This window comes from Rhinolophus sinicus, linkage group LG12, assembly GCF_036562045.2.
Source record: "Rhinolophus sinicus isolate RSC01 linkage group LG12, ASM3656204v1, whole genome shotgun sequence".
NCBI lineage: Eukaryota > Metazoa > Chordata > Mammalia > Chiroptera > Rhinolophidae > Rhinolophus > Rhinolophus sinicus.
The window spans coordinates 36,047,506-36,066,356 of NC_133761.1; the positions used below are offsets into that span (position 1 = coordinate 36,047,506).

The window sequence follows — 18,851 nt, forward strand, 5'->3', positions numbered from 1 at the left end:
CCTGTGAATGTGATCTTATTTGGGAAAAGGGTCTTTACAGATGTAATTAAGGATTTCAAGATGAGATCATCTTGGATTACTTAGGTGGACCCTAAATCCAACGACAAGTATCTTAATAAGAGACACCCAGGGGAGACACAGGGACAAGAGAAGTGCATGTGAAGACAGCAACAGAGATTGGATTTATACAGCCACAAACCAAGAAACACATGGAGCCCCCAGAAGCTGAAAGAGGTAAGGAACTATTCTTCCCTAGAGCCTTCAGAGGGAGCGCAACCCTGCAGACACCTTGATTTCAGACTTTTGGCCTCCAGAAATGTAAGAGAATAAATTTCTGTTGTTTTAAGCCACCAAGTTTGTATACTTTGTTATGGCATGCTTTGAAAATTAATAATATGAGTTTAATCACTACCTATTGTGTGTGTCCTTGTTGTATATATTAATAGGAGTTAGATGTTGTGTGAAGGGGGCCATCAAAGGAGTGTACAGTCCTCAAGGACACAGGGATAGAGGGGTCAGGTTAAAGACAAGAGCTGTTTTGACTTGACTCGATCCAGTAATAAGCCATAGGCTCCTTGTTAAAGCACGGATTTTTAACGGCTAAACTGGAAATAATTGGCAGTATGGATAGGAGTATAAGCAAGGAGAGGCGGTTTCTGAAGTCAGGATACCATTTAGACACTTAGTTTCAAGAGTCCAGACACTATGGAAAGACTGTGTCAGAGGAATTAACATACTAATAGCATAAAGAATTTCAAATAAATATCAAACATTAGAGCAGGAAAAGGTAATGCTGCTGTCCAACCTGAGAATATTGGAAAGAAAAGCTAGCTCAAATGGCAGTTTAACCAATGTCCATTTGGACATCTGAGGCCTATACTTTGTTGGCACAAGAATGAATTGCCTGAATTTTCAGTATCAGTGAGAGGAGTCAGGTGTCTATCTCAGTAGTCAAAGAAAATATCTGCCCTTCTCCTTAGTTATTTTCCAACCTGGCTTTTCACCCCCTCCTCACTCTATCACTTCCACCTGCGGGTTTCCCTTTGTAACTAAGAATTTCTCACACTGGGACACTCAATAACCATGAAACAACCCTAGTCCAGTCATTAAAAAAAGCTCCAATTATGTGGCCAGTGATTGGTTGTTTATCACCATAACAAGAGTTATGCAGCAGATAAAATGAAACTCAAATAGTTGGCACTCAAAAAAAAAAAAAAAGTGTCATTTGCTCCACTGCTCTTTTGTGATTTTCATGAGAACTTATGTTTGGAGGGTTGGGCGGGGGGGACATGAATATCAACAAGTTGGTAGGTGTTTTAGCCTAATGAGATGAAGAGTTGCCAGAAGAAAAAGTCTAGCAGGCAGATGAGGAGGGAGAGGGCAGGCACGAGCAGTATCCATTGTATATCTGTCAAACACATTTACTCTAAACCAAACAATTTTTAATGGCAGTTATGTTTAAAAAAAATGTTAAAAGTGCATAGTAGTCCATTATAGGCAATAATTCATTAAATAACAGTGTAATAAAATTTCTATGAGTGAAACAGACCCCAAATCAATGTCAGTCAAGGAGCTGGAATAGAAGTATACAGGGCTGGTGGAGGCCCCCTCACTGACAGCATTAGTAGTAAGAATCCAGATACATGAGTTAATTCATTTCAGAAATGTTTATTGTCCGAGGCCCTGTTCTAGGTGCTGGGTGCTGGGCTAAACAACACAGGCCAATTTCCCGCCTCCTCGGGTTGCTGCCTAAGGGTGTGTTGAAAATGGCAGCAACTTGACTTCCCAATCCAGTCAAAAAGATCCAAGTGTTGTTACGTCCTCAGATATGAATAAGATGTATTCACACAAAAGTATTAATAAAGTGTAAAGGATATAAAGGAAACTCTAACCTGCTCAATTATGTTGTAGCAGCATGAGCTAAGAGTGCCCTTCAGGAGTTAATTTTTCCTCTTTAAAGGAAATTCAAGGGTCTTTGTGGTGATAGAAGAGTGCTGTATCTTGATTACGGTGGTGTTTACACATACATATGCTAAAACTGCACAGAAAAATTTACACACACACATATAAGTATATATAAAATTAGTGAAATCTGAAAAAGGTCTGTAGATTGTACCAATGTGAATTGATATTATACTGTAGTTAGGTAAAATGTTATCACCCAAGGAAACTGGGTAAAGGAGCCCTCTGTACTATTTTTACAACTTCTTATGAATCTATTGAATCTATAATTATTTCAAAATAAAAGTTTTTTAAAAAGGAATTTGAGAGTAAGGAGTGTTATTGTGACTCGATCCACCCAAGATAGAAGATAGTCTGATTCTGGGACCACTGTCAGAGCTCTAAGCACATCCCTAGAAGAAGGAAGGGTGATCCGTGCAGCTTCCTCACAGTCCTCAAAATCAAGTCTCCTCCTTGGTAACTCCTTTAACTCTTCCCAGGACGCCCATACCAGAGGCACATATAAAAGTCCATGACAAACACTGGACTCCGGTTCAGGAAATTATTCCAGAATGCTTGGAGCCTTCCCACACATCACACATTGTTCTCTGTTCTCTTGGCACCTCACCTTGGCTCCCTCTCTGCTTGTTTCCCAGGGTGGAGCTAGTAATGGTGCCCCAGACTCTTGGCACTACCCTAAGACTTTGTAAAGCAAGACCTAGGCATCACCTCTCGTCTCCAAATATGAATGTGTCTCTGAAAAAGAAAGCTGGAGCTCAGAGGGATCAATGATGTTTCCTGGTTTCCCACCTGTCCAATCTGATGAATTTTTTAATGTCTTTGTTGTGGTTTTATGCTCAGCTAGGAATAATTGACCATGATTTGGGCTTTCAAGTGAATTTTCTCACTGGGAGGGAGTGACCAGAGAAAATAGCCTACATTTATTATCATAGTAATTATATCTCTGTTTGTAAAAAAATCAATTTCCATTCTGGTTTCAGCAAGAGTTAAGTCAGTCCCTTGGTATAGTAGTTATGACTCCACAGCCAGGCTGCTTGAGTTTAAATTCTGGCTCTACCCTCACCAGCTCTGGGACTTGTATATCACCATTTACTTGCTATGGGACCTCAGGCAAGAACCTCATCCTTCTGGGACATTTTTATTTCCTCATCTATAAAGTGGGTGTAATAGAACTTATGTCATAGGGCTGTTGAAAGCATTAAGTAGAGTAACATATCTAAAGTACTTAGAGCTATGCCTCCACACTTTAAGGATTATGTACTAGTTATTATTACTGCCTGGAAATTAATAAAATAAATTTTGAGTCCTATAAAACTAAGAGACAGACCCTGTAACTATAAGAACTGAGTTACTGACAAGCACTGCCACACTATCACGCCTGAGAAATAAGCCAGCCACTGAGAGTTCTCTTGCCCCCAAGTCCCTATAGAATAGGTGGTTGATCTACTTGGTGATAAAGAAAGGACACAAACCAATGCTGAGTTTGCCCTTCAAGGTCAAAGCCATTTGGTAAGTGATTCAAGACAGAAACAACCTGGTAGTTCGTACAAATCTGTTATTCTTCTGAACTGATTCACACATGGAAGAAGAGGAGTTGCAAAGACAACCTATGTATGTTACCTGAAAACATCTCCAGTGCAGGGTTTTGAGAACAAGCACTGCTTAAAGAGAACCACAACAATTTATGTGTTTGCATGGGGTTGGGGGGAAGTGAAACTGTTGCAGGCTCTATCTATATGATAACTGACCAACTATTCAAGAAAGTTGACTGAAGGAACTAATAAATGAATTAATTCATTCAATTAACTTGCCAATTTAGTAAAAGATTCAGTTAACTTTGTGTTCAATCCTGTCAAACCACAGCCTTTATCTGAAGCTCACTTGCCTAAAAAAATAAAAATGGCTGTTAACCCAGGGAAAGATATAAGAAAGTGATTACACCATTTCATGAAATTACCCATACAAACTAAAAATTAGGTATAAAAAGAGTTTAGAAAGTCAAGCAATAGCACCTGCCAGTACCATTAAAATTAGTGTTGCCCTACAATGTGATTTTGGCTAAATTGCATAAAGAAAAGACATACCTTAAAGGCCTCTTACAGAATAATTAACAAATACCAAAGGAATAGCTGAGACAGAGAAGGTAATAGGAATAATTAGGCAGGAAAAACTGGATGGGACTGGTTCCTACTCATTCCTTGAGGTCAACTGGGGAAGTGACGCAGCTGTTTCCCTAGAGAGACACAGACATGTCTGAAAATTTCTTGTTTTCTCTGCTGGGAGTCACTGTGCCCCTTAGAAGAGCTCCAAATGCAAAAATCTTATGTCCATACTATTTATAAATGTAAGATCTCAGCAGTTTGCAAAGTAAAACCAGAGACGAAAAAAAGAAAGAATACAGTTCCAAGGACCAATGTGATCTCGTAGAACTCTACTAACTATCCGTTCATGGAAGAGTTCCTAGGGTAGGGTTTTGGAGAATGGAGGAGGTAGAACACAGAAATGCCAAATAATACTAGCCTACATATATTGGGTTGTTACTTATGTGCTAGGCACTCTCATGCATGAACTGATTTAATTCTCAGGAGAGTAGTTTTATGAACTCCATTTTACAGATGAGGAAAATGGGCACAGAAAGTTTAAATAACTTCCCCAAGATCCACAGTGAATAAGTAGCAGAGCTTGGATATTTTATTTAGGCAGACTGGCATCAGCTTATTTACTTGAATACTATATTATGGAGTCAAACAAAAGAACCCCCTTAAATAATGCACTATGGGGTCAAATGAGAGACGTGGGATCTATCGAGTCCCCTTTGGCTTACAAGTGCCTCCAACAACGGGTGTCAGCACATATAAGGCCAGTGTTTAGAAAGAGGCAGTCATTTGAACCTGTGGAGCAAATCCAATTACATGTTTAAAATATTGGGAAGGGGCAGGGAGGAAGAAATTGGTACTATGAAAAAAAATACTCACCATGCATCACTCTTCCTTTCATGAACCTTGGCACAGCTTCTACAGGCTGACCACATCCACAGAGTTCCATGCCTGTGAGGCATGGCAAATACCTTAAAGCAGCTTCCTAACAGTATATAACTTCCCACTGCAGTGTTTCTCACTGGGTTAGAAAAACTTCCACAAAACCTTTTAAATGATGAAACACATGGAACACACCGTACAGAAGGTGCTGCTGGTGTGGGATTGGAGAGTGTGTTCTCCTTTCACTTGTAATGATTCAAACACTGAGTGATGCCATGCAAAAATGAGAGAGCAGAGAGGGGAGGAAGGATCCTGATGGAGCTCATGTATACAACATATGGAATTAGTTATTGAAGAAAGTGGTTCTAACAGAGTTTATAAAAGTTGAAGAGGGGCAGTTATGCTTCTTTTGGAGACAGAGAAGATTGAGGGTGTGGTGAAAAAATAGCAAAATGGAATTAAGATAAACCAAAAACAGAGGAGAAATATTGGGCCAGATGAACTTTCACCTTCCCTAAAATGATTTATGTACTTACAAATAGTTAGACTGGCCTTGATTTCTGAGAGTGAAAGTCGCTGGTGAACCTGCATGAATCTAGCATTTCTGCAGGAATTCTGGGCAGAGCTATAGTTCTATAGGCAGAGCAAACATCAAACATTCATGGTAACAAGTTTTATCACCTCGCTCTGAGAAGAGGAAAAGATGGAAAAGAGGCAGGAACAGAGGGGGACAGGTAGAAAGAGATGAGAGAATCTGATTGTACAGAAATCTGAGGAAAGAAGTGGCTCACTTTTTTAATGATCTAGTCTAGTCTTTTATCTCTGTTCCAGAAAAGAATACTTTCAGTCTTATTTATTATTTATGGCTATCAAAAGTCAAGAGAGAAGCACGAGGCAACATGAGCAGCAGACTCCCCCAACACCCTCTATGAGGCGGTGCGGGAAGTCCTGCAGGGAAACCAGTGCAAGCGCTGGAAGGTTTTGGAGACAGTAGAGCTGCCAATCAACTTGAAGAACTATGACCCTCAGAAGGACAAATGCTTCTCGGACACCACCAGGCTTAAAGCCACACCCGCCCCAAGTTCTCCGTATGTGTTCCGGGGGACCAGCAGCACTGTGACGAAGCCCAGGCTGTGAATGTCTCCCACATGGACATTGAAGCACTGAAGAAATTCAACGAGAAAAAGAAACTGGTCAAAAAGCTGGCCAAGAAGTATGATGTCTTTGGGGCTTCAGAGTCTCTTGATCAAGCAGATCCCATAAATCCTGGGCCCCGGCCTGAAAAAGCCTGACAAGTTCCCTTCCTTGCTGACCCACAATGAGAACAGGGTGGCCAAAGTCAGTGAAGTGAAATCCACCATCAAGTTCCAGGTGAAGAGGGTGCTGTGTCCGGCAGCGGCAGTTGGCCACGTGAAAATGACAGCTGATGGGCTTGTGTACAACATCCACTTAGCTGTCTATTTCCTGGTGTCGTTGCTCAAAAAGCACTGGCAGAACATCTGGGTTTTATATATAAAGAGCACCATGGGAAAGCCCCAGTGCCTGTACTAAGGCAGACCTTAATAAACCATAGTGCTACCAAAAAAAAAGAGACCCAACTGTGACTAAAGGCCCTATAAGGACTTAACCAGATCTAACCACTGGATTTCATAAAAGCTTGGGCCAGCGAGGGTTGGGCAGAATAAAGATTGTTAGCACACTGGTGAGCTAAATGTCAGTGTATCTTATTGACCAACTGTCATAGGAGAAAGCAGAAGCCAGGATCCCAAAGAGATGAAGTATAAGATTGATGAAATGTAAGATTGTTGAAATAGAAGATTTTACTGGGTGTAAGGTAGTGAATGAGGAGATTGGGCAAATGCAGACTTGCCAACTAGGGTCCAAAAATTCAGTTGAGGTTCAACCCTGAAAGCTTTAATAAGGGTTGAGATCCATGGAAGGGTCAGGAAGTCAATGTAGTCCATTTTCTTCCAGAATTTTTAAAAATAAAATAAGATAGGGTAGAATTTAAAAATAAAATAAGTTGAGATAGAAAAAAATATAAAATAGACTATAGCAGACTATAGCAGAAGAGTACACTACCTTCTGTACTAAGGGTAAATATTATCCAATGAAACTTTTAATTCAGGAGTATGTGTGCACACATATGCATTGGGTCATTATACAAATACACATCTTACCATGTGTACTTAACAAAAGAGTCTAAAACCACTGATAAGCAGAGGCTCCAGGGGACATAGAAAGCTGTGAAATTCAGGAAAATTTGAGTACTCAGCAAGTGCCATAACAGTTCTAAGGCCCTCGTTGAAAAATGGAAGCCCAAGAAACAAAATAATATGCCAAGTTTCTTGGGTTCATGACAGTGACGAAACTGATTATCTTCATGCCTGTAGTGTAAATGCCTCATATTAAGCTTTTTGATTGTTGAGGCATCCATTTCAAAAGTCATCCATCTTGAATAAACATATTGCCAGCTGTAAATCACAGCTACCAGCAAAACCAGATAAGGAATTAGGCTGCCCCTATCCATGAAGTTCCTTCTTTCAGAAAGCCCTAGATAACCTAAATAATAGACCACATCTCCTTTTTCCACACCCTAATTTCCACTTTTATGGTTTAACTTAGCCAATAAAGAGTGAACCTGCAAGACCCTAGACATATTAGGTTGGTGCAAACATAATTGCAGCTTAAAAGGTTAAAAATAATTGCAAAAACTGCAGTTACTTTTGCACCAACCTAGTACATGCCACCCTTCGATCCTAACAAAGGCACAGCCCTAGGTCTCCTCTCTCTCTTTCTCTCTCTCTCTCTCTCTCTCTCTCTCTCTCTCTCTCTCTCTCTCTCTGTCTCTCTGTCTCTCTCTCTCTCTGCCTCTCTGTCTCTCTCTGTCTCTCTCTCTCTTTCTCTCTCTTCCTCCCTCCCTCTCTCTTTCTCTCTCTCTGTCTCTCCTTCTCCCCTCTACTTCACTGTGTGGCCTTCAGGTGTGCCATGTACCCTCCAGGATGCATGAATAATAAATCTTGATTTTCAAAGTTCCCTGATGATTTTGCTGGAGTGCATCCTGCAATAATAATAAGAATCACAAGGGCTGATCCAGCCACAACATTGCCCCAGCTTGGGTAAATGTCTGTGAGGGCTGGCTCCCTATGAGTAATACTGGTAGGTCCTGGAAAGTACCTTGGGCCTTCCTAGCTGAGAGCATCACTATCTATAGACTGGGATGACACAACAATGGCAGTAAGTGCTTTTTTACTAAAATGTAAAGGAAAGAGGAAGAGGGAGGAGGAGAAAAGGGAGGTACTGCAGACAAACCTCTGCTTTTTGTTGCCATGGGTTGGTTCTACTGCTAAGGTGGACAACAGATTTGTAATTAGAAGTCTCCTTTTGGCCATCCACTTAACTGTAAGATCATTGGCAGTCATTCAGCTTCCATAAGCCCTGGGTTTTCCTCTGTAAATTAGCACCAAATACTTGGAGTAAACCCTGTTGAATCCTACCAGCACCCATTCCCCTCTTCTTATTTCCTGACTTTGTTCTTTCATCCATCCCCTTTATGTGACCCAGAGCAACTAGCTCCATGCCCAGCTCCAGGCATGGATCCTAATAGGTCTATGCCAAACACAGTAATCACACCCTTCCTAGCCAGTAATTAGTTCAGGAACCCAAGCCAGTCACTGTAGGTCACCACCTCACCCCCATGGGGTGGATACATTACCTAAAATGACTAATCAGGAGAAGAGAAGGACTTCTCTTCCATGGTTAGGTGAGAGATTTTTCTTCTTTTGAACTAGACATGAATAATGATGTGGGTAGTCCCAGTGCTACTGACAAAATTCTTACTACCATGAGCGGCAATAGCCTTCGCTGGAGCTGATGCTCTAGATGATGGAGTGGAAAGAGAGAATTACCTGAGTCCTCACCAACCTGCTGGATTAATATCCGAGACCACTGCACTCCAGGGTTTAGAGTTAAGACAAGTGTAACTTTCCTTATTATTGAATGCATTTTGAGTCAGGTTTTCAGTTGCTTGCTGCTGACTAAATCACAATGCAGCAAGGCTAAAGCGAAGATTAAATTAGATAATCTATGTAAAAACATTTTGCAAACTGCAGAAGTTTTATAAAAATGACAGCTGTTTACAAAATCATAAAATTTCAACTAACTTATATAGAAGGGGTTTTAAGGAAAACTCCTTAACTATTATAAAAGCTTTATCGTTTTGGCAGGAGGGAGGTGGACATAATTGCCCTCTCCCTTGACCTCTGAACAGGGATTGTATTCTCTACAACACTTAGTGCACTATCAACACTTAATAAATGCAAAATAATGTTGTGTTAACTACAAATTGCCACCAGATGTTCTCAAGGCTTTGGAACCTTCAGGTAAAAGTGATTGCACTAAATAGTAGTTTAATTATTACACCATCCATCTCAGTAATGGTGAGAGTCTGTCTGTCTTAGGACTGAAATCTCAAGTTAGGCTGCTGTGCTACAGTGTTTAAATTTTAAATGCTCAATATGTGGTCCCTAAAGGCAGATTTTGGGAAGAGCCAACAATCAGCTTCTCTCTACATCACCATCTTGAATTATTTTGTTCAAAGTTCAGCATCCAAAACAAGATGTCAAACAAGAGGATGTCAAAAAATAACTTTCTGGCTGAAATGAAGTTTCAGAAGACAAGTACTCCCAGCAGTTGCAGACAAGCAACCAGGAATATTATTCATATGTGGTTAATTGGAAGATAGGGTGACAAGGCTGTTTGGAAGGGCTAGAAGGAATTGTCTCCTCTGAAAGGCAACAGGAAAAGAACTGGACTCCTGCATCCTCAGAAAAATGTTCCTCCCATCCAAGTGAGGGTGCAGGGATCTAAAAAATTAAGTTAACTTATCCAAGGCCACCCCACTGGTAAGTGCCACAGAACAGCCTTCACTTTTGGCCCATCTGACTCCAAAGCTCCCACTATTGCTGCCTCTTGCCAAGCATGGATCTGAGGGGGAACTAGGAGCCTTCCAGCTAAGGAATTTGGACTTCATATGGAAGGCAAAGGAAGGCCATCAGAGATTTACTAAGAAACTAAGGACAAAATCAGAGCAATGCTTTAAGAACAGAATACTTCAAACTGTATGTCACTCCTCCTCCTCCTCCTCCTCCTCCTCCTCCTCCTCCTCCTCCTCCTCCTCCTGGAATCTATTTAAGTGGGTCATGGAATCTATTTAAGTAGGTTTTGACTAGCACTTTTTTTTTCAAATAAAAGGATAGAATAGAATAAAACAGAAAATATCAGAATGCATCTCACATACATTAAAATATAATTTCATAAAACTTTTGTTTCACTTTACATAGATAACATACAGGCAGATAGATGATAGATAGATAGATAGATAGATAGATAGATAGATAGATAGATAGATAGATAGATCGATCGATCGATAGATAATGGGGGAGAGAGAGAGAGAGTGAGAGAGAGAAATAGTAGAGACACATATGTGTATACTGTCCTGTCTTCTAAAATGTATTTCTCACTGTGAGTCATGGACAGAAAACCTGAAAGCCTGAGCTCTAAGATGATTGCCAGGAATGTATGTATACAGGGGGCAGGGAACCCAGTTAGAGGATATTTACAGATTTCCATAAGGGACAACAGTGTGAACTGGGGTGGTAGGATTCAACAAAAAGGGTTTTGTGCAACAGATATGTTTTCTCTGACTTAATCTACACTGGAACATCATTCACTTGTTCTCTCTGCCCTCAAGAAGGATCCCTCAAAGGCCCTTTCTGACTTGCCTACCTACTTCTGTATTATCAGGAGGCTTAACTTCCCTCTTGCATCCCCTCCTCAGGGATCAGACAAAGTCGTCTTTGATGTTTGGGTTTGTTTTAAAGTAATGAAATTAACTCCTCTCTGCTTGGTCCAGTAGTCTATCTGTTACAAACCAGAATCCTGACTTTGGAGAGAAAATTTTAGACAAGCCCAGAAAGGTGCAAGGAAGCAAGGATGGTCTTTTGCTCTCAGGGTCATCATTAGAGGCCAGTCTGGCTCTCTCAGTAGCTCCATACTTTGGCTGCCTCCAGCTTGGGCTCTCATTCAACCCTCACAACATTCCTGCAAGATATGTACTGTATTACTAACTCATTTTTTTTAATAGATGGAGAAATTGACAGTCAGAGAAGATAAGCAATGCCTCCAAGTACCTCCCACCCTCAAGCTAGTAAGTAGGGGAGATAAGTTTGAATCTCAGGCCCTATGAGTTTTACAGCCATGTGTTCACTACCGTTAGTGCATTGCCTTTATGTTTCTTTTAGATTAAGAAAGCTATCTTTTTAAAAATTTATTTTAGTTTATTATACTGTAGAAAGTGTGGAAAACATTATTTACTAGCCACAGTTACACATAAGGAGACTGAAAAACAAGAAGGGTCAATATCTCATCCAAGACCATAATACAGTAATAGAGCTAAAAGTAAAACCAAAGATAGCAAGGCCAAGTGACAAATCACTTTTGGTTCTAAGGTTTTTAGTCTAACTGTACTTAGAAGCATGGCTATTGGTCTGGATTTCAGTCAGAGGCCAGTGTGTAAATTCATTGCATGACTTCTTCCTTGGAATACAACTTTTAAACTTTTCCTGGCTGACTGAACTTGGCATTTTCCTTCATACTTGCATCTCTTCTTCTCTGTGAATGAAGGATGGTTGCTGGAGAACGAGAATATTAAAAGAGTACAGACAGATTCTGCACATAGTGGGGAATTGCAATAATTATAAAATAATACAAACTGGCAAGATTAGTGTAAACTTATATGCACTCAAAGATCCTGGGCTGGAAAGATCCCCCACAGACAAGAATTTAAGAATTAAGTTATCGGTTGAGTACATTTGTCTGCCAAGTCCTTACAAATAATTAGAAAATCAAAGTCAGTTCCTACCCCCACCTCAGTTTTTTTGTTTTGTTTTGTGTTTTGTTTTCTTTTAATGAGATGGAAGAGAGAACATAACCTTCAGATAAATATTGAAAACATATAAAATATAGTGTGGCATGGTAAAATGAATATGAGTTTTATAGTTAGACCCAATTTCAAAACTCACATTGTATAACGTTATGCAAGCAAGTTTGTCTCTGTCCCTAATTCTTCAGCTGTGACATTAAATAAGTTATATAAAGAGCTCAGATTATGGCAGGTATCCAATAAATTATATTATAGATACGAGAACACTATACCTGACAACACAATCATTGCCATGAGGGATGCTGAGACCTCAAGGCCAGGCTGACAAGAGGATGGAAACCACCCTAGTATGGCTCAGGTTAAGAGAACTGACATGACCTTGGGCTCATTTGTGGGAAAGGAGTCCATCAAGCAAAGTCACAGCATTTAAAGGCAAGCTTGGCTCTGATACAACCTGACACCTATACCCAAGTGGCTGGAAATGGAGGCCTGGGAAGTCAGTAAGAATGTGTGAGCTATGGAGATACGTCAAGTGGGTGACAGAATTTGATTCCAGACAGACTCATCATATTAAAACATATCCTTAGCCAGAACCAAGAAAGACAAGGAGCTGATCTCCCAGGAAGAGGGACCAGCACAGGCCCAGAGTTTGTCAGGGCCCTAGTGACAAGCTAAGAAAGTACCCTATGAAAAGATATCCATGTCAAATCCCTGGACTGTTACATCATTTGGGGAAAGGGCCTTTGCCCATGTGATTAAGGATCTTGAAAAGAGACATTTATCCTAGATAATCTAGGTGGGCCCAAAGTGCAATCACATGTATCCTTATAAGATGAACACACTGAGATGACATACAGAGGAGAAGCGAATGTGAAGACGGAGGCAGAGATTAGAGTGATGAGGCTACAAGCCAAGGAATGTTGTCACTAGAAGCTGAAAGAGGCAAGGAGGTCCCTTGGCACCTTCAGAAGGAGTGTGGTCCTGCCTACATCTTCATTTCAGATTTCTGGCCTCCAGAACTGAAAGAATCCATTTCTGTTGTTTTAAGACACCAAGTTTATGGCAATTTATTATTGGCAGCCTTAGGAAACTACTTCAGCCTGGACAAGATTTTGGGGTTTGGACACAGTTTCAGCCCAAGAACAGAAGTGGAGTTCAATCTAAAGGTAGAGTTGAAGTCCATCCTTGGGGTTCATGGTGAAGACAGTAATGTTGTTCTTTGTTCATTGGATACCATACTTAGGCTGTCCAGATCGATCCAGATCCAACCATGATGGGGAAGAATGAGAAAATCCTGGCTTAGCCTAGGGGCTGGTGGGGTTCATCCTGTAGGTAGAATATTTCAGTACCCACAGCAACTAGGGCAAACAGGAACTGACATAGCAATCAGTGACATTCTGCCAGTAAATGATAATGTCTTGTAGAACCTGGCTGCATATAGTCTGAGATGATGTTGGTTTCAGAATAAAAAAACAAAAGGCCAGAAAATATGCTGCTCCTGTTATGGAAGGAATCTGGGCATTCATTCACAAGCCAGTCACATGCCAGCACTGAGGGTACAGAAATGAACCCAGACCTTGCTGTTCTGGAACTCACATGCTTCTCTGCCCTCTTCTGTAGCCCCACAGCCTCTCCCAGAACTGAGACCTCCCTATGTGCTCAGGGAAACTCATTCTCCTTCAGCCAAGAGCTTCTTTGGCTTGAAAAACCATACTGCACCCATATTAGTTAGAACTTACCATCTCTACAGGCTTCCAACTCACAGGTCATAGAATCAGCCTCTCTGTTACAATACAATGGGGGTTCCCTGCCCCCAATAGCGGTATCACAATAGAATTTCAATGTAGATATTCTCAAAAGATATACTTCTCCCTCCCTTCCTAGGCACTATAGAAGAAACAAATATACATCAGTTACAGTCCTTGTCGTTATATGACTGTGATCAAAAATTACAGTGATGTTGAAATTTAAAAAAAAAACAAAAAAACAAAAAACATTGCCATTAATCCCCCTCAAACTATTCCCCCTCACTTCAAACACATTTATCCCACCATTCTTGCCACTTTCTAAAGCAGTTTTGGAAGTCCTCTTTCATGAGTGTCTTCAGTTGTGCTGTTGTAGCTGCCTCGATGTCCTGAATCGATTCAAAATGTTTACCTTTAATGGTTATTTTGACTTTGGGGAAGAGCCAGAAGTCACACAGTGCCAGATACGGTGAATAAGGTAGATGGGGACACACCATAATATTTTTATTTGACAGAAATTGCCATACCAGAAGTGATGTGTAACCTGGAGCCTTTCCATTTGGGACCACAAAATATGGTGAATGCCACTGCTGAGTGCCAAACAATGGAAAGGCAAGGATCCTCAATATAAGAAGTAGCACATCAAACTTAAGTAACAGTGTGTGACAAGTTTCAACTTGTTTAGTGCAGTCAGTCGGGTGTGAGCTATGGTTGAGAGAAGGTGTGTTTTAAAGTGTGCCATAAATCATCCTCTATCATGACAACGCTCCGTGTCACACATCGCTTCTGGTACAACAATTTCTGTCAAATAAAAACATTATGGTGTGTCCTCATCCACCTTATTCAACAGATCTGGCACCGTGCGACTTTTGGCTCTTCCCCAAAGTCAGAATGATTCAGGACATGGAGGCAGTTAAGAAAGCACAATTAAAGACATTCATGAAAAAGGACTTCCAGAACTGCTTCGAAAAGTGGCAAGAATGATGGATACATGTGCTCAAAGCGAGGGGGAGTATTTCAAAGGGGATTAATAGCAAGTGTGTCTTTTACTATAATAATTTTTTTTTATTTAAACATTCACTGTATTGTTCGATCACGCTTATATGTAATATGAGGTCTAGACATAATCACTAGGGTTATGGGGACATTACAGTGATATAGACAGAGATTTTAAAAACTTGATGAGATGAGCTATCTTTTAATTGATATGTCAATCCAGTCACGAAAGGATTCCAAAATGTGGCAATCTGACATTAAATTTATATCATCAAACTTATGGCCATTAGAAATAATCTTATTGAGAATAGCCAACATGATAATGAAGTAAGACAATGTAATGAATGGTTGCAATGAAAATCTCTTAATAATCAAAGAATTTCTAAATTGTTTCACTTCTCTAGCCATGATTATTTCATCTGTAAAATGAAAAAGATTTATACATAATCACTAAAGTCCTTTCCAGCCCTTATATATTCCTTGGGAAGTTCATTGTAAGAGAGATAGCTCTGTTGGCTTTATCCTCAGGGACTTCTATGAGCTTTGTGTGTAGGTTGAGAGCTTTTAGATTTCAGAAACCTAGAGGTATCTTTTTTAAAGCCATAAATATTGGTTGATGTAGGAAATGTGACCAAGGAAATAGAGCAAACTTATCTACTTAAAATCCTGGATTCTTCCCTAAGAGGCAACATGGCCAATCGAGGGAATGGAAGACTGATAGGCACTGAGCCTAAGCCCAAGGCTGTGAGATATTTCCAATTTCTTAAGCCTATTTGGTCCTCACCTTGCTTTTATTATAACACCTAGCTGAAATTCCTACATACACACAAACATACACACACACACACAACATAGTCCCCAAACTGATTCTTCTTTTTCCTTGAATCAGGTTTAACTTTCTGAAGGTAAAAATCATGAAGCAAAAAATAATATGAGAAAAGGAAAAGGGAAGAGGGAACTGTACTCACAGAACTGTAGAAATGAAAGGAACATTTTAATGACAAAGCCTCAAAAAAGAGCTGGATTACTGACTCCTCAGAGGTTTGACTGGTTTGAGAGACATACACCAGCACTTGCCTCCTCAAGCTTATCTGTTTGTTGGTTGCTATGTGGATGGTGACAAAATATCCATTTGGGTGGGGTCAAAAATTGTATTACACTCAGAGAGCACATCTGTGAATACCGGCCTTTTGAACAAATGACTATAGTAGGCCTCTGTGCTGTGAGAGGCTGCTTCCCAAATACCAACTTTGAACCTATCCCTACCATATGGACACATGGGGTCAATGAAAAATCGTGTCCAAGGGGCCCCAAAGCATGAGAAGTTCTGGCAAAAGTGACAGGTTTTATCCAGGCTGCTGAAGAGAAATGTACTGAGGCTAGAAAGACTAAGGAGGTGCACGCCTTTGGAACGTGTCTGTGGATCAAAATACACCCTAACAGATTCTTGAGAGAACCCCTGGCGACTGTGTTAACCTTGGCATTGTTATCATTAAAAGGCTATGCTCATTTCTGGCACCTAACATTGGACACATTGACAGCAACAGGGTTGATGGAAGAAGAAAGAATCTGTTTTGCAGTTTAAAAAAAGAAAAAGGTTCTCAGATTTCTCAGACTATTTGAAATCACGCCAGAGAAATACTTGATTTCAGCATTTTTAAGCTCTCTGCGATGATGCCGCAAGTGGTGTCCCCCACATGTGATGATATATTTCAGGGCCAGAGTTTTCTCAAGATGTTCCAAGCCTGCAGGCTCCTGATCCTTTTTCAAATTATGAAGATGATAGTATCCCAGTGAGAGTTGTGATTAGTCTAAACTCTCCACAGCTGTGAAAGATGAATGTACAAATTCCAATAAAGATTCTGCATGTTCTGGACTGAATTTACCTACATGACATTGGGGCCTCACTCAGGGACTACTTAAAAGAACCAGAGCTGCCTCAATGCTGTTCCATTTCTTCCATAGCATCATCAGCTGCTGGGAGGCTGGCAACTGTTCTGGGAGGATGCCTCCCCTCACACCACTGTCACTACTCAGCAGTGTCTGTTTATTTAGAGGGTCTGCGTGATTGTGGGGAAAAGCAGGGTCGGGAAAATTAAACCCAAGTACCTGAGAATTCAAAGAGGCCTTGTAATTCATTCTGTGAAGAGCAAGAAGGATTATAAAACACCTTCTAACTAAAGGTGTTGGTCTAGAGCTATAAGGGACAATAAAACCAGCTGTATCACCACCTCTAACTCATTTAGAATGGTGCTAGCAAGAAGGCAGGCTCGGAGCATTCTTCAGTTACTTGGAAGAGCCAACAGGGCTTTGTTTTCTTATTTTGGATACGCTTTCTCTAAAATACTTCCTTGGCATACTAAGTAAATGTAATAGTACATGACATGACCCTTTTACCATGTTTAATAATTGTATCATTTGAAAACACTTTGGTTAAACTCCTTTATGAAACATCTGACGCTCCACATGCTTTCCAAGACTGGTAAAGACTTAGGCGACAAAGACTCACATTATCGTCTACACATATTAACAACTCTGGAGGTAAAGATTCCTCACTTTGGAAAACAAAAAGAAAATACCAAACGAATATATACGGTAGTTTCCCCTTATCCACAGTTTCACTTTCCATGGTTTCATTACCTGCAGTCAACCGTGGTCCAAAACTATTAAATGGAAAATTCCAGAAATAAATAATTCATAAGGTTTAAACTGCACACTGTTCTGCGTAGTGTGATGAAACCTCAGGCCAACTGGCTCTGTCCACCCAAGATGTGAATAATCCCTTTGTCCAGCATATCCACACTGTAAACACTACCCACCATTAGTCACTTAGCAGCTGTCTCAGTTATCAGTTGACTTTGACTGTCATGGTATAGCAGTGCTTGTATTCAAGTAATCCTTATTTTTCTTAATAAAGCCCAAGAGTATTGAGGCTAGCAATTCTGATATGTCAAAGAGAAGCCATAAAGTGCTTCCTCTATGTGAAAACGTGAAAGTTCTCAACTCAGTAAGGCATTTTATCACCTCATATCTTCACAAGAAGAAGCGTGAGTACAGTACAATAAGATATTTTGAGAAATAGAGAGATCATAGTCACATAACTTTTATTACAGTATATTGCTATAATTATAACTAATTTATTATTGTTGTTAATCTCTTGCTGTGCCTAATTTATAAATTAAACTTTATCATATGAGGTTGGACAATTAAATTTGTGAACTCATCCGAGAAAAAGTGCTACATAACTCATTGCTGAATATCACTACAGTCACCTTTGAAATTCTCCCCTTGGGAAGCTATGCACTGATGCCAGCACCTAGTCTACCCTTCAAAGCAGTTTTGGAACTCTTTTTCTGGAATGGCCATCAGAGCTGTTGTCATATTACACTTGATGTCCTGAATGTCATCAAAATGTCTTTCTTTCAATATTTCCTATATCTTCAGGTAAAGAAACAAGTCATTGGAGGCCAGATCAGGTGAGTAGGGAGGGTGTTCCAATACAGTTATTTGTTTACTGGCTAAAAACTCACTCACAGACAATACCATGTGAGCTGGTGCATTGTCGTGATGCAAGAGCCATGACTTGTTGGCGGAAAGTTCAGGTCGTCTAACTTTTCATCCAGCCTTTTCAGCACTTCCAAAATAGTGAACTTGGTTAGCTGTTTGTCTAGTTGGTACAAATTCATAATGAATAATCCCTCTGATATCAAAAGGTTAGCAACATTGTTGCAACAAGTTCATGAACTTAATTGTCCGAAATCATAGATATGTATGCATAGCAAAAAACATAGTATATATAGGGTTCAGTACTATCTGCAGTTTCAGGAATCCATTGGGGGTCTTGGAACATATCCCCACAGATAATTTGGGGGAGTACTGTAATATGGTTTTTAAAAATTATTTTCTAATGTGATTTTTATGAATGCAGAATCTTCTGTATACATATCACGTACTTATACTTCCATTGTTTAGAGTCCACTGAAGCACAACTGGTATTACTCCTGACATCTGGAGATTTTTAATAGTGCACTAGCTATCAGTTTTACAGTTTATCACACAGCCATACACATATGTGATATGTGGCATTTTTCTTTATAGACACAGACTTTTCTCTCTAACACACACCAGAAATACAACACGACTAAAGTCAAGAGACCCAATGGAGAGTTTGATGAGCTATAAACGAAATTCTGAAAACACCGACCTCTGGATGACGTATATATGGTA

General features: G+C 40.1%; 1 pseudogene; it reads left to right on the forward strand.

Annotated features, from left to right (window-relative positions):
- Nucleotides 1-209: 209 nt before the first annotated feature.
- On the forward strand, nucleotides 210-6,491 carry LOC109438382 (large ribosomal subunit protein uL1; annotated as a pseudogene).
- The last annotated feature ends 12,360 nt before the right edge of the window (nucleotides 6,492-18,851 follow it).